The following is a 13,631-nucleotide window of genomic DNA, read 5'->3' on the forward strand; positions in this document are numbered from 1 at the left end:
GATAGAGGAGAAAATTACCCACCTCCTGAAAATGATATTCATGTTCCTTGTTTTCTTTACTTTGAAGGGACATATTTAAAATAATTGTGACATTTGCAGTAAAATATGCAGTGATGGTGGATTTATCCTAGTTCTCCCTCGAAGGGATCATTTCTTTCCTTTTTTTTATTTTAAATTGTGCATCTGTTACTGGGCATAGAAGATAATATAAAATATTATACCATAACCCATTTACTGCAGCCAGTACCTTAATAAGGAATGTATACAATTGCCCTTGTTATTGTTTAGCTATAAAAAGACAACTCTACTGTGATGGCTAATTTATTGTATATTGTGACTGAAGAATACAGTATATTCGGCACAGAGCTTACATTCTAAAGACTATTAAGCAGAAGAAAACACCTCCTCATGTCAGCTTATATAATTTATCCAGGATACAGATAAACCTGTCCTCACTATTGACTATCAATTTTATTATATAATTGTGTTCCTTAAAATAATAATTCTGTTTAAATGTTTCTTTATAATTTTTATTACTGAAGAGAAATAAATGGTACAATGGAGCACATTTACTTACCCGGTCCCTCGGAGTTCCCGAAAGTGCATTGTCCAACGACAATACACTGTGCCCCGATTCACTAAGATATCCTGCATGTGTCACTTCCTGGCTCAGGTTCGCCTGAGTTCACCATCTTCTTCCCAATGTATGAAAGTGACACAATTTTAATCTTAAATCCCGCACTGAATCAGTCGGATCGCCCAACAGCCCACCCCTGATTTCTGTCGCATGAAAGCCAGCGCCGCTGGGCCGAAATCTGATCGTGTGTGGCACAAATCCTGAAAATGTCGGGAAGTCCGTCTGAAATGCAATCCGCTGACCCTTAGTAAATAAGCCCCAATATCTACTGGCCCTTAAAACAAACATGTAAACAATCATAAAGGTTCAGACAACCAGTGGGTTACAGAGTCTGTTGTAGACACATTCCTGCACAAACTGTTGCTACTTCAGCTTTGCAAATGAAATAGTTAATCCATTTTTCTTAATTTTCTTGTGTTGTGGTGGCTCCTTAAATCCAGAATCATTACATAACTGCTAGACCTGAAGCATTGATTTTGTACATTGCATGCACTCAAAACATTCATTCCTACTGATACTTAAGTTCAAATTGACCATCTTTAGAATCTCAATAATGTTGGGCACAATTGTAAATCTCCAATTCTTTACGTGGTTATTAATTATAGTATGTTATATAGATTTTCAATATACTCAATTTTTCTGTTAAAATACATAAAATGCCAGTCAAATTAACAATCAGTTGATGAATACAGGCCCATAGGTGTTTTAGACAGGGACATTCCCAAAACACAACCGGTGAAATCATAATTGCGGTGCATATGTTTGAATATCTCAATTTAGTACCAGGTGTGTAGCTAGAAGAGACTGGGCCCCATAACAGACTTCTGAATGGGGCCCCCCTCCCACTTAAAAAATATACATATTTCTATACTCATACATGTGAGTTACAATCACACACAGTATATATACACCATATTTACACACATACACATATATAGCAATATACACTACACATATCCATACAATACCAAATAGAGACATACAGCATACAGTGTATGGCACCCCTGCAATTCTGTCAGATTATTCTCGTTTTCTTCTTGCAGAAAATGATTGCAATCACAAATTTTTTGGTATTAATATCTTCATTTATTTTGCTTGCAATGAAAAAACACAAAAGAGAATGAAAAAAAATCAACTCATTGCTCATTTTACACAAAGCTCCAAAATTGGTAGCACAACCTTCAGACAAAATAACTGCGAACAGCCGCTTCCGGTAACCATCAATGAGTTTCTTACAATGCTCTGCTGGAATGCTCTGTGTAAGAAGTGGGGTCTTCCTGGGTATCCTACCATACAGTCCCTTTTCATTCAGACGCTGATGGATAGTACGGGTTGACACTGTTGCACCCTCGGACTGCAGGGCAGCTTGAACTTGTTTGGATGTTAGTCCAGGTTCTTTATCCACCAACCGCACAATCTTGTGTTGAAATCTCTCATCAATTTTTCTTTTCCGTCCACATCCACAGTGCCATGCAAAATTTATTTATGACACTGTGCACGGAAGACACAGGAACATTCAGGTCTTTGGAGATGGACTTGTAGACTTGAGATTGCTCATGCTTCCTCAGTCCTCAGACAGTTCTTTGGTCTTCTTTCTTTTCTCCATGCTCAATGTGGTACACACAAGGATAATAATACCAAAGAAAAAACTGAGTAAAAACTGACTGAATTGCAGGGATGCTAATACTTTTGTTCACCACTGTATACATACCGAATATCATGATGCTGGGGCCCCCTGACACTGTGGGCCCTGTAGCAGCTACTATGGATGCTACCTCTGTAGTTATGCCCCTGCATAGTGATGTTCTTTTTTTATTAATTATAGAACTTATTTTGTGGCATCTCCCTGCTATTTGGAATTGACCAGCTCAATCCCACTTCTGGCGCGAGATGGCGAATCTACAGAGAACTGAGTTCCAGATAGGGGAGGCACAATGCTCTTTCTTTCAATACCCCCCCCCCCACCACCACCACCACCACCACCACCACCTCTCTCCTTCTTCTTTCTCTTTCCCTCTCTTTCCTCTCTGAAAAAAATTATAGAACTTATAATGAGTTTCTCAATTGGGTGTTACCAGTGATATAGTCCTCACTAATTGCACAGTGTCATGCAGTGCTAGGACACACCCACATCTTGTAATATCCACTTTTTACTAAAAGGCATAAAAGAGAAACAACACAACATAAAGATATTTTCTAATATGTAAAAACTTTAATAAAGCTGAGTGACAACAGTACTTTAACACACGACTCTCAAATGACAAATTATATAGGGGAAAAGTTAATTACAACATCCCATTCTTTTCTTCTTAGTGAAGCTGTCAAGGATTTTCCTGGCTTTCAAGTGCTACATGGGGCATGTAGCCGGAGCCCTGAGGCGCTCTATACAAAGTCCCTTTTTCTGTTTTCTGAGCAATATATTTTATAAAGGTATGCCAGCAGTCAGATTTCTCTGACTCTACCAAAGTACTTGTTGGAATAAAAATACTGTACGCAACCACTACTTCTGTATGTAATGCATGCATGAGCCTTTGTCTAGGAAATATTGTAAATGTTAATAAAGTTAGGCTGTTCAATAAAAAACTGAGACGGGAAGATTCAGCACAGACATCTTTCTTGCTGCAGATGGACTGATAGCAGTACAGACATGTTATCCTTTTTGCTGAGAAATTCTGTGAGCTCTGTTCATAAATAAAGTTCCTTTTACTATTCCACTACAGGAGAATGATCTGGATAATCTGCTGCTAACAGCACTGATGGTGAAATGGTAGATTTTCTTTATTAAATATACATATATAAATATCATTAATTACAAAGGGCCAGATGTATCATTGCTCTGCACTCAAGTCTCGTTGTGGCGCCTTAATTCTGAAGCCAGAATTATCACAAGCTACAACCATCTGTGATGAGTTGAGTTCCTGCCTCTTATTAATCACTTTACTTTAGGAGCAATGTTAGATTGGGGCAGTTACATGTGATCCTCCTACAAGCTCCTCTCTGCTTCTCTCCCGCACCCCAGCATGTGAATAACCCTCACAGCAGCACCCAGGTGTGTGACACCCTGCACCCAGAGACCTCCTCAGCAGTGACTTCTCCTGGAGGGGATCCCCGCTGCTGATCTCCTGCTGCCCCCTGTATTCCTGGCCAGTATCCTCCTCAGACACCAGTGTGGTCATCCTGCTATTTGGGGACACTTCTCTGTCCTGTCTGCAGCTCCTACACACATCTCCGCTATCTTACTTTGAGCTGCTGCTTTTGCAGATTGTTTGCAAATAGAAGGTCAAGAACTGTAAACAGAGGCTGTATGTAGTGTCTGGCTGAGCTCTGCTGCTGGGGATACATGGCTCATTGTTGCTTCTCAGTTTAAATCACCTTTAGGCTACATTCATACTGCCGCATGGGGGATGTATATACGGCCAACGTATATACGGTCGATATATGCCCCCCCCTCCACAGACAGCAATGGACGCACGTCGCCGTACCGCTCCGTACCCCAGGAAAATATAGGACTTGGCTCACCTCCTCTCCCCGCACGCTGCTGTGTGCATGCCGTGCTGGTATTAAGTCGCAAAACTTGAGCAAAAACAGTGCAATAATATGAAAAGGCACAAAAAAAAGTGATACATCTGGTCCAAAAAGTGCTTTGCAGAGGCCTACTATCTTCTACCCATTCAGAAAACATGCATCAGTCTGACAGCTTTTGGAGTTGTATGTACAGCTAAAAGGGGGCATCACTAAAGAGATGATTTTGATTAAAGGGAAAACTCTTGCAGCAATGTCACATTGTACATATACTGTACATCACATTTATAGGCTGCAGCAATCTCTCTGGCACAAGCTGAGGTATTGAAAACACTGAAATTTGGAAATGGTGTTGAAATAGATTCTGCTTCTTGTTAAAAGGTAAAAATACACAGTGGATAGACAAAATGGACATGCATACAAAGGGAAGAATTTCCATATCTTCATAGAAAAAACATTAAAACATCACTTTTATTTATATCCCTAAAACAGGATATCACAGCTCAATAACCACAAAAAATAACCAAATATTAAAACACCTTCGGTCAAAAGGTAACCTAAAAACAAATTAAAAATTCTGTGGTGGTGATCTCATATCCAATACAGATTAGGGACAAGATGTTAATAAAATATACCAAGACATATAAAGTTAATAATAAGGATACAACAATAATGAAATATTCAATACAGGTGAGGATCAACAATAATATTATCAACAATAATATTCAATATCAAAAAGCCATGTCACTTGTTATATACAACTGGGAATGCTCTATAACAGTGGTGGCGAACCTATGGCAGGGGTGCCAGAGGTGGCACTCGGAGCCATTTCTGTGGGCACTCAGACCATCGCCCCAGGACAGAGTTCACCAAATAGGACCAAATCCACCAAAACTTCCTGCAGTCCCAGGAAACTTAAAAGATGATGCTCCCAGCGCTATTTTAAAGCGACACTTCATTGGCTGTTTGGACTTCCAGGAATAGTGAGAAGGTGCTGACAGAACTGCAATACCTTTGGAGGTCATCCTGCTGGACCCAACAGTCTTACTCTACTGAGAGACCCTGGAAAGAAGCTACAATGATGTCTGAATTTGCCCTCCTTATTTCAAGAGTATTGGTTGCCACAGGGGGCTGATACGATTGAAAGATTTGGAATAACAGGTAGCAATAAGTTACTGCTTCAAATGCCCTGTTGGCACTTCACGGTAAAGAAGTGGATTTTGGTTGTTGTTTGGGCACTTTGTCTCCAAAAGGTTCGTCATCACTGCTCTATAATAATGTATTTGACAATCCAATCCAACCCCTGTAAAACAATTACACATAAAAGGATATATAACCTAATAAGGCAATATGTGAACTGATAAATAGTAACGACCCAACGCGCTACCTCAGGGGGTCACTTTTATTTAGTCCATTTAAATACATCAGTCATGAGATGAATAAAAAGGGCTGGCTTTTTATGGAAATAGAGCCTGCAAATGAGAACAAAGACAAACAGATTTCACATGATCACATGATCATTTCAGGAAGATTACATTAATGGTAAGTGTAACCTTATTTTACTAATACATGTAGATTAGATCAGTTTCAAAATTTGTATCAAGATGATATCTAGTTTTTAAGCTTAGTATTCTAAAAAGCTCCCCTTGTATGTAAGGTATGGGTCAAATCTCCACCTCTACTGGGGTACTGGACTTGTTCAATAGCAGTAACTCTCCTCTCCTTCGTGATGGTCTCTAAAGTGTTTGGATGAGCCAGAGACGGATCGTGGAACCTCAGTAGGGTTTGCTACAGTAATTTGTTCTCCCATTTTGGTTTTCAATTTTATCATGGAACAACCCACATCCTGTAATTTGCAACAAGTTACAAAATACAGACAGTCCCTGAGTTACGTTAAAGATCTTGGGTTTGGTACAGTAAATTACCAAAATCCAGAGGTTCGTTTTGTAACTGGGGGTCATATGTAAGTCAGGTGTTCTTAAGTAGTGGACCTGTATTCCAAATGATGATTGTTAATGATGGGAATTGGTGTTAGAAGTATATTTTGCAGTTTTTTGTCATATATTTATACAATGCACATCTTATTTTCCTACGTTTTACACTACCTTTATTAACCCAATGGCTGAGAAGATAGGAAGTCCTCTCCGTGTCCTCTCTCTGTGTTTACAAGATTGCTGTCCCTCTCACTGCATTGTCTATTTAGCAGTGATTACACAGAAGGACACTGCACAACTTCTCACCGTCCAATGTTGCTGGGCGGAGCGACACACCAGCGGCCAGGGCCAACGTAGAGAAAGGCAGAAAAGTTTGGGGAACAATTATGCTGGTGGGTAACAAAGACACAGTGGGGGTGAGTAACTTTTATTGTGCCTGTTCTTGATGATAGTTTCCCTTTCAATGGAAATGTAAATAATAATATTGTATCAGGACCAAAGCTTATAGATACTAGGCCCAGGCCCATGCAACACCCCTGCTGATGCAAAGGGTTAGGTAAATGTTGCAAAAGTGCCCCTCTCCATGTCAGAAGCTGTAACATGAGAAACTTAGTGATTGCAGCTTGAAGATACTGCCTGGAAAGGCAACAGTTAACTATGTGTAAGTAATTATCCAATGATGTGGCTGTATTGTTAGCTGGAGTGTGATTCGAGAGGAGGAGTATAAAACCCCTGTGCAGTGGCAGCACATGGTCTGTCTCAGGAGTCTGTTCAGAGTGAAGAGAGAGACAGTGTGTGCAGCACACATTCAGTGCTGCCACAGATAATCATCCCAGGAAATAAGTCAGGAGACTCTAACCCAGAGCTGCAGCTTCCACAATTTGGACACAGCTCCACCTCAACTATCCCAGCCTGCATCTACTATCAGGCTGGTGCACCATTCCTGCCGACAACTCTCCATGACCACTCAATGATGGGACAGCTTGAAGACTTGGAGAATCTCTCCTGCAATTTCCTGCTGTGGAGTTTGTGTGTGTGTGTGGGGGGGGGGGTTTGTGATCTATCTGCATCTTGTGTCTGTGTGGATTATTTGTTTATATAAAGGTGTAGGGAAAGCTGAGGGAGAGATAAGTGTAGTTGTGTGGTTACTACATTAATTAGTGCTCCTGGAAGCACATGAGTGCTGGAGCACTGAGCTGTGAGGCAAACAGCTGATTGCAGGGAGAGAGAAGAGGGGGTGTCTCTACCTCTCTACCTCTCAGCAGCTCAGTGAAGACGGAATGTGCCTAGCAACAGCCATCTAAGGAGTCACTGACAACAGGGGGAAGTCTGCCGAATACAAGAGGAAGGAGCAAGATTCGGGTAACTATTCCAATTGCAGAAGGGCTTAAAATTGCCTGCCCTACAACGTATCAAAAGTTTTTTGAAATGACGGCTACTATTTAAGTTCCATATACAGGCAGTCCCCGGGTAACTGTAGGTTTGTTTTTGAAGTTGGATTTGTATGTAAGTCAGAACTGTATATTTTACAATACAGCAAAAAAAAATGTTGGTCTCTGTGACAATAGGATTTTAAAAATGTTGGATTGTTATAAGAACCAGGATTAACAATAAAGCTTCATTACAGACACCTGTGATATCTGTTATAACTGTTTATAGTAGCCGAGGGCTAAAGTACAGTAAATTACCAACATCCAGAGGTCCATTTGTAACTAGAGGGCATCTGTAAGTCGGGTGTTCTTAAGTAGGGGACTGCCTGTATATTGCTCTTGTTTTGTGGCTTCTTTGGGAGTCCTTAATAACTCCCCAATTGCTGCATTTCTTCTAACTAAACCACTGTAAAAAAATATCCTTCAGTATGCTTTTCTGTATCTGCTTGCTAGGATTTGAGTCACATCTCTACACATTTGGGGATTTGCAAATCAGTGGATAACTGAATCATGTTAATTTATTGTAATCATTGTTATATTTGTTCTATTGTAATATCAATACATTTATTTAAAAAAAAGTATATGTAGACAGTGATGGGAAGGTAGAACCACTGGCATACCTACAAAGGTAGCAGGTAACAGCAAGACAATGGAGAAGAAACATGTCAAAAATCATGCAAAAGGCACATAGAATATTGTGGAATAGAGAAATTATTAGGCAAACCTTTCCATTTGCTGGGCTTATATTCTGCAAAAGGTGACCATTTCAAAGAGGGCCCAATTATACTTTCTTGTAGTAGTGCCCCATGGTTATATGTTATATATCCCTAGAAAAAAAACAGGTATTCTATGAATGTAGAAACCACTAACAAACATGACTGTTTGGTGAATTGTTTCTGTATTAGGAATTGTGACATGGAGCTACATTAAATGTTTCTAAGAATTAGATGGAAGGTTTAACAAACAGTGTGATAGAAATAACTGGGGTAATAGAACAGTGCAGAGCCCTCATGTCGGCTCGAACTCATGGACTGTACACCATGTATAAAAGGGGAGATCTTGCATTATACCAAAATGAGAACTTCATCTGCCAGCCAGCACTGCAACAGTTAATACAGTGGCAGCACTACTGTCCGGCTGACAGAAGGCAAGTCCTTGCATCATACTAATCAGGTCCAACATAGGTGCCCATTTTTACATGCTGTACACAATTCAGCCTTATACTGCATCAAATTTATCAAAGTGTCTGATTCTGATTCACATATAACATATACCTTGGAGATCAAGATTAGAGAACAACACACAATTTCCATAATGTCATGGTTATTGTGTAGTTATATGTGAACACATTCTAACATGAGTAAATTAACAGTATCTTCAGCTTATTTCATCATTCATCAGTTCATTGAGCGGACCTAGCGTTCATGCTTTGGGTTCAGGTTCAGACACGCGACCCACACGTATTGCCGGATTGATGGCCGAACAGCAATGCCCAATGATAGCCATGGCTACTTGCAACGGTTATCAATATTGCCAATCCGGCAATATATCAGCATGTTGTCTAGATGAAGGCGAAAGGGGTGACATATGAGCCATAGAAAGAGAAGTTGGTTGCTCCAAGTCTCTGATTTCTAGAATATTGCATCTTTCTAACATCAAAAATTCATTTAGGTCCCCCAAGAAGGCGATTTGCCCTCAAAAGACAAGTGCAAGGACAGTATAATGCAGGGAATCTTCATGGATGATTCAAGAGTGCAGCTGGAATTGCTTGCCAGTTAAGCGCTAAAAAGGGTAAGGATCGCCATACAGTGTCTTGCTATTTAGGAGAATACAGACTGAAATTCCACTCTGCAGTGACCAACCTCTCATTAGCAGAAAGAATCAGAAGGCTAGTCTCTGAGGAACATGTTGGGTGGTCAGAGGAAAAGTGGTCCACAGTTCATTTTAGTGATGGAAGTTTAATGTATTTGCATCTGATGGGAAAAATTGGGGGATATTCTTTATGGCTTCACCACAAGTTTAATGGCAAATCCACATGAATCTCCTTGTCCCCACCAGTTTTTTACTTTCTCTGATCCGCACTCCGATATGGTGACGACTGTGCAGGGAACCAGGAGGAGGGTTGGGCGGAAAACCGGCGGAGACTATAGTAGTCTGCCAGTTCCGATCTGGTCTAAAGGCCAGAACTGGCAGAGTTTGCGCCTGTATTCACTAAGAGGCCGGAGCCTCTAAGTGAATATTGGAGCAGGACCGGCAGTGGGGGGAATTTTAAGACTGGCGTTCTAAATGCCAGTCTTAATGAATTTGCCCCATTATGTTTGTTGACAAGCTGGGCAAAGAGGGAAACTAAAGTTTGTAAAGAAGTCAGTGAAAGGTTTAGGAAGTGTCATGGTTTGGGGAATGTTTTCTGCAGCAGGAGTTAAACCTCTCAAACAGCTACATGGCTTAATATCCATATCCAAAAGCAAAATTTGCAAAAAGTCTCCAGAAGTCACAATCAGTTCTAAGCTAATTTCTTTGCCTGGTCAGGGGCAGCCGTACATTTGCGCCAAATTTTGCGACTGTTTCGTGACGTTTTAAAAACTTTCGCATCTGGATTCAGGTGATAACTGAGGGAACATTGCAGAAAGCTAGACAATGGAAAACTTTGAAGGGAGACTATCTTATGTGCAAAAAAGGTAGCAAGCACCATGAAAAGTCTCAAAAATTAAAGAAAAAGGCAAGCCAAAAGTTTGATATATGTGCCCCAATGTTGTTTTAAATAGGAGATTCTCCTCTTTAGAATGACACCAAAACAGTTTTTATAGGTGCCATAGTTCAAAGGATATAGCCGTTTGAAATGTACCCTTTAGTCTATCCTTTCATTTGAATGGAGAAAGGAAAAGTTGCTGCAAGAGAATAGAGCTGACGGTTTGCAGACGTACATGTGTTTTATGGGGAAGGGTGGCGGATTGAGTTCGAAGAGATGAATGGGGCAGCACAGACATGAGCAGCCATCTACTCTGCTCATCTTGGGGAGTGATGAGGGGTCCGTCGAACCCCATTGGACCTACTGTTCTCTTGATCTGTGGGGGTCTCATCACTATTAACATAGTGTTAATTTAAAAACCAAAGCATTTCTATAGAACCCTGAATCTTCTCAGAGGAAACTTCATTACAAGCCTGGATACAACTCTCTAAGGTCCTGCGTGGCACCTTTTTCCTGAGATGGATCATACTACTTGATTCCCCAGCAGTCGAATGGGAGATAGAAGCATTAGGAGAAAGATGTGCGAGTGCATGATTAGATTGTGATCCCTATGAGGACAGGGACTGATTTGGCAAGTTCTGTGTAGTGCTGCATAATCTGTGTGCGCTATATATAAATAAAGCATCATAATTATAACAGCGTTCACCCTTGGCCCATAAGTTTCGTGGGAATCTCCCCTTCCTCCCTTTTTTGCTTGAGAAAGGTGAGGTTGCCCCAAAACATAACGGGCTGTTCCTATCTGCAAGGCATGTAAATTAATTTGTGTGGCATTGATGACTATTACCTAAAAGGACTATACAGAAAATGCACACTAGGTCAGGAGTTGTTCAGAGTAGAAAGGCGCTGCATACATTTGGTAGTTGACCAAATAGCACAAAGCCCTTATTAATATGGCACTTTTTGATCCAGTACTTGGATTTTCTTCAGGCCTAAGACATACAACAGATATATGTCCTATGCCTGAAGAAGATCCAAGTACTGGATCGGAAAGCGTCATATTCATAAAGACATTGGGGCACATTTACTTACCTGTCCCGTCGCGATCCACACCGTGGGTTATCCGACGAGGATTCGGAGCTGCCGCGATTCACTAAGATCGTGCATCCAATTTCCTGCATGTGTTGCTTCCCCGCTGAGGTCCGCCGGAATTCACCTTCGTCTTCCCTGTGCATGTAAGTGCTGATCGTGCGACACAATTTGCTTTTTAAATTCCACGGTTTGTCAGAATCAGTCGGGTTGTCCGACGTCCACACCCCCAGATATGTGTCGCATGCAAACCGGCGCTAATGCGACACAATCAGATCGCGTGCGCCAAAAACCCGGGGCAATTCAGGGCAAAAAGGAAAAAAAAAATCCATAAACCCCCAAAAAATGAGGTGTTCGGACCCTTAGTAAATCTGCCCTATTGTGCGATTTGTCAAATACCAAATGTATGCAGTGCCTTTCTACTCTGAACAACTCTTGACCTGGTGTGCATTTTCTGATGATTACGGGAGCTTGTCTGAGGGACCTGACAATGCTCTTTCTGTAGCTTATTGCCAGCAGCATACGAGATTCAGGAAACCTTCAGGTTAACTTAATAAACATGTCTTCATCTATCACATGGTGAGTATTTATGAATATTGAGATGCCCATGAAGCTGGTGCACTTTTGTCTCCTTTTTGCTTCCCTCCGCTTTGAGCACTTCACCAGAACTCCTGAAGTCCTGAAAATATCCCCTAGTCACATACTAAAAGGGCTCTTTAAAGAACTTGTACTGCACTGCCGATATGTTGATATGTCTATCTATGTTATATTTTGATACATTTTTGTATGGATACTAGTTTTGGTGCTGTATTTCTATACTTTGCTCAGTACTGGTGCTAGTACTGTATGGAGTTTGATTTTTGTGATTCAGTTCTATAATATGCCCGTTGCATGTTGTGTTTGTATACAGTTCTCAGTTTTGGTTATGTCTTTATGTATGGAGTCTAGGTTTGGTGATGTATTTATATAGTAAGCTTGGTTCTGGCGCTGTTGCTATGTAAAATCTTGGTTCTCATCCTATATTTGCTGAGCTATTATACTAATGCACAGGGGTGCACCATACATGAGGCAAGTTGAGCCTCTTGCCTCAGGCAGCACCACCTTCAGCAAGATGGGGGCAGCATCAGGGTGAAATTACCTGCTATAAAGCAGGACCTGAGTTCTAAAAAAAGTGACTCTTGAAACCTGATTCCAGCATAGGTGTTAGGCACTGCATGGGAACTTACTAAAAAAATAACCTGTTATATTACTTCTGGATAGGGCAGAGGGAGCGCCTCTCTATAGCATGCCTCAAACAGCAGAAAGTTTAGATCCCTGCTAATGCACTGGTACTAAGGCATTGGGGCAGATTTACTTACCCGGTCCATTCGTGATCCAGCGGCGCGTTCTCTGCGGTGGATTCGGGTCCGGCCGGGATTCACTAAGGTAGCTCCTCCGAAGTCCACCAGGTGGTGCTGCTGCGCTGAAGTTCCCCGAAATGCACTCAAGTTCACCGGCCTATTCCTAGTGAAGGTAAGTGCAAGTCTCGCGACACTTTTTTTTTTTTAAATGCGGCGGTTTTTCCAAATCTGTAGGGTTTTCATTCAGCCACGCCCCCCGATTTCCGTCGCGTGCATGCCAGCGCCGATGCGCCACAATCCGATCGTGTGCGCCAAAATCCTGGGGCAATTCAGGGGAAATCGGTGCAAATCGGAAATATTCGGGTAACACATCGGGAAAACGCGAATCGGGCCCTTAGTAAATGACCCCCATTGTATTGTATAAGGCACTGTACCTCTGCATATGGTAAAAAAAAATTCAGAAGCAATATAAAATTTGGGGTAGCGTGTACTATAATTGATCCAGAAGTATTGTAGTTGATATATTTTATTTGGGGGATGCTGTTCAAAGAGAACCTGTCATCAGAGATGACCCTTCCCCCCACAAACCACATTCAAAACCTTGTAGACGTCTTCATACATGTTCCACTGAAGCCTTGATCCATGTTTTAGAGTTATTAAAACTTTTAAACTTTTATTGATATCTATTGATATTTGTTCCAGTCGCTGAGACAGAAAGCTGCAGTACAAATTCACGCTACCCCGCCCTTCTCACTGAGTGGGGAAGAGGATGGTTAATGTCTTCATATAGGCAGTATCCCTCTCAACCACCACTTTCTAGAGGGAGTGGTTAGTAATATAACAGAGCTGAGTAAGACAAAGCCACTGTCTCTCTCTAAACCTCTTACTCACCCCAACCTCAAGAATTCTCTTCAGCCTCGGAGTGTCAGCATAAGTGAAGAGGTGAGGTATACAGACTGTATACCGCAACTCCCAGCCTTCATGACTGCAACA

The 13,631-nt window shown here is 41.3% G+C and overlaps 1 long non-coding RNA gene across 5 annotated transcripts in view; it reads right to left on the bottom strand.

Moving 5' to 3' along the window:
* Positions 1 to 13,631, bottom strand: part of LOC140119177 (uncharacterized) — a 60,713-nt gene that overhangs the window by 14,107 nt on the left and 32,975 nt on the right. For 3 of the 5 annotated variants that reach the window (XR_011853341.1, XR_011853340.1, XR_011853342.1), the window contains exons 4-5: positions 8,248 to 8,350; positions 3,055 to 5,631 (exon numbers count right to left, since the gene is read on the bottom strand). This is a non-coding gene — a long non-coding RNA (uncharacterized lncRNA). Of the gene's footprint in view, positions 1 to 3,054; positions 5,632 to 8,247; positions 8,351 to 13,631 lie in introns of those variants that run through there. The other 2 variants (XR_011853343.1, XR_011853344.1) reach the window with 1 other exon arrangement.

Source organism: Engystomops pustulosus, chromosome 2, assembly GCF_040894005.1.
Source record: "Engystomops pustulosus chromosome 2, aEngPut4.maternal, whole genome shotgun sequence".
NCBI classification, from domain to species: Eukaryota; Metazoa; Chordata; class Amphibia; order Anura; family Leptodactylidae; genus Engystomops; species Engystomops pustulosus.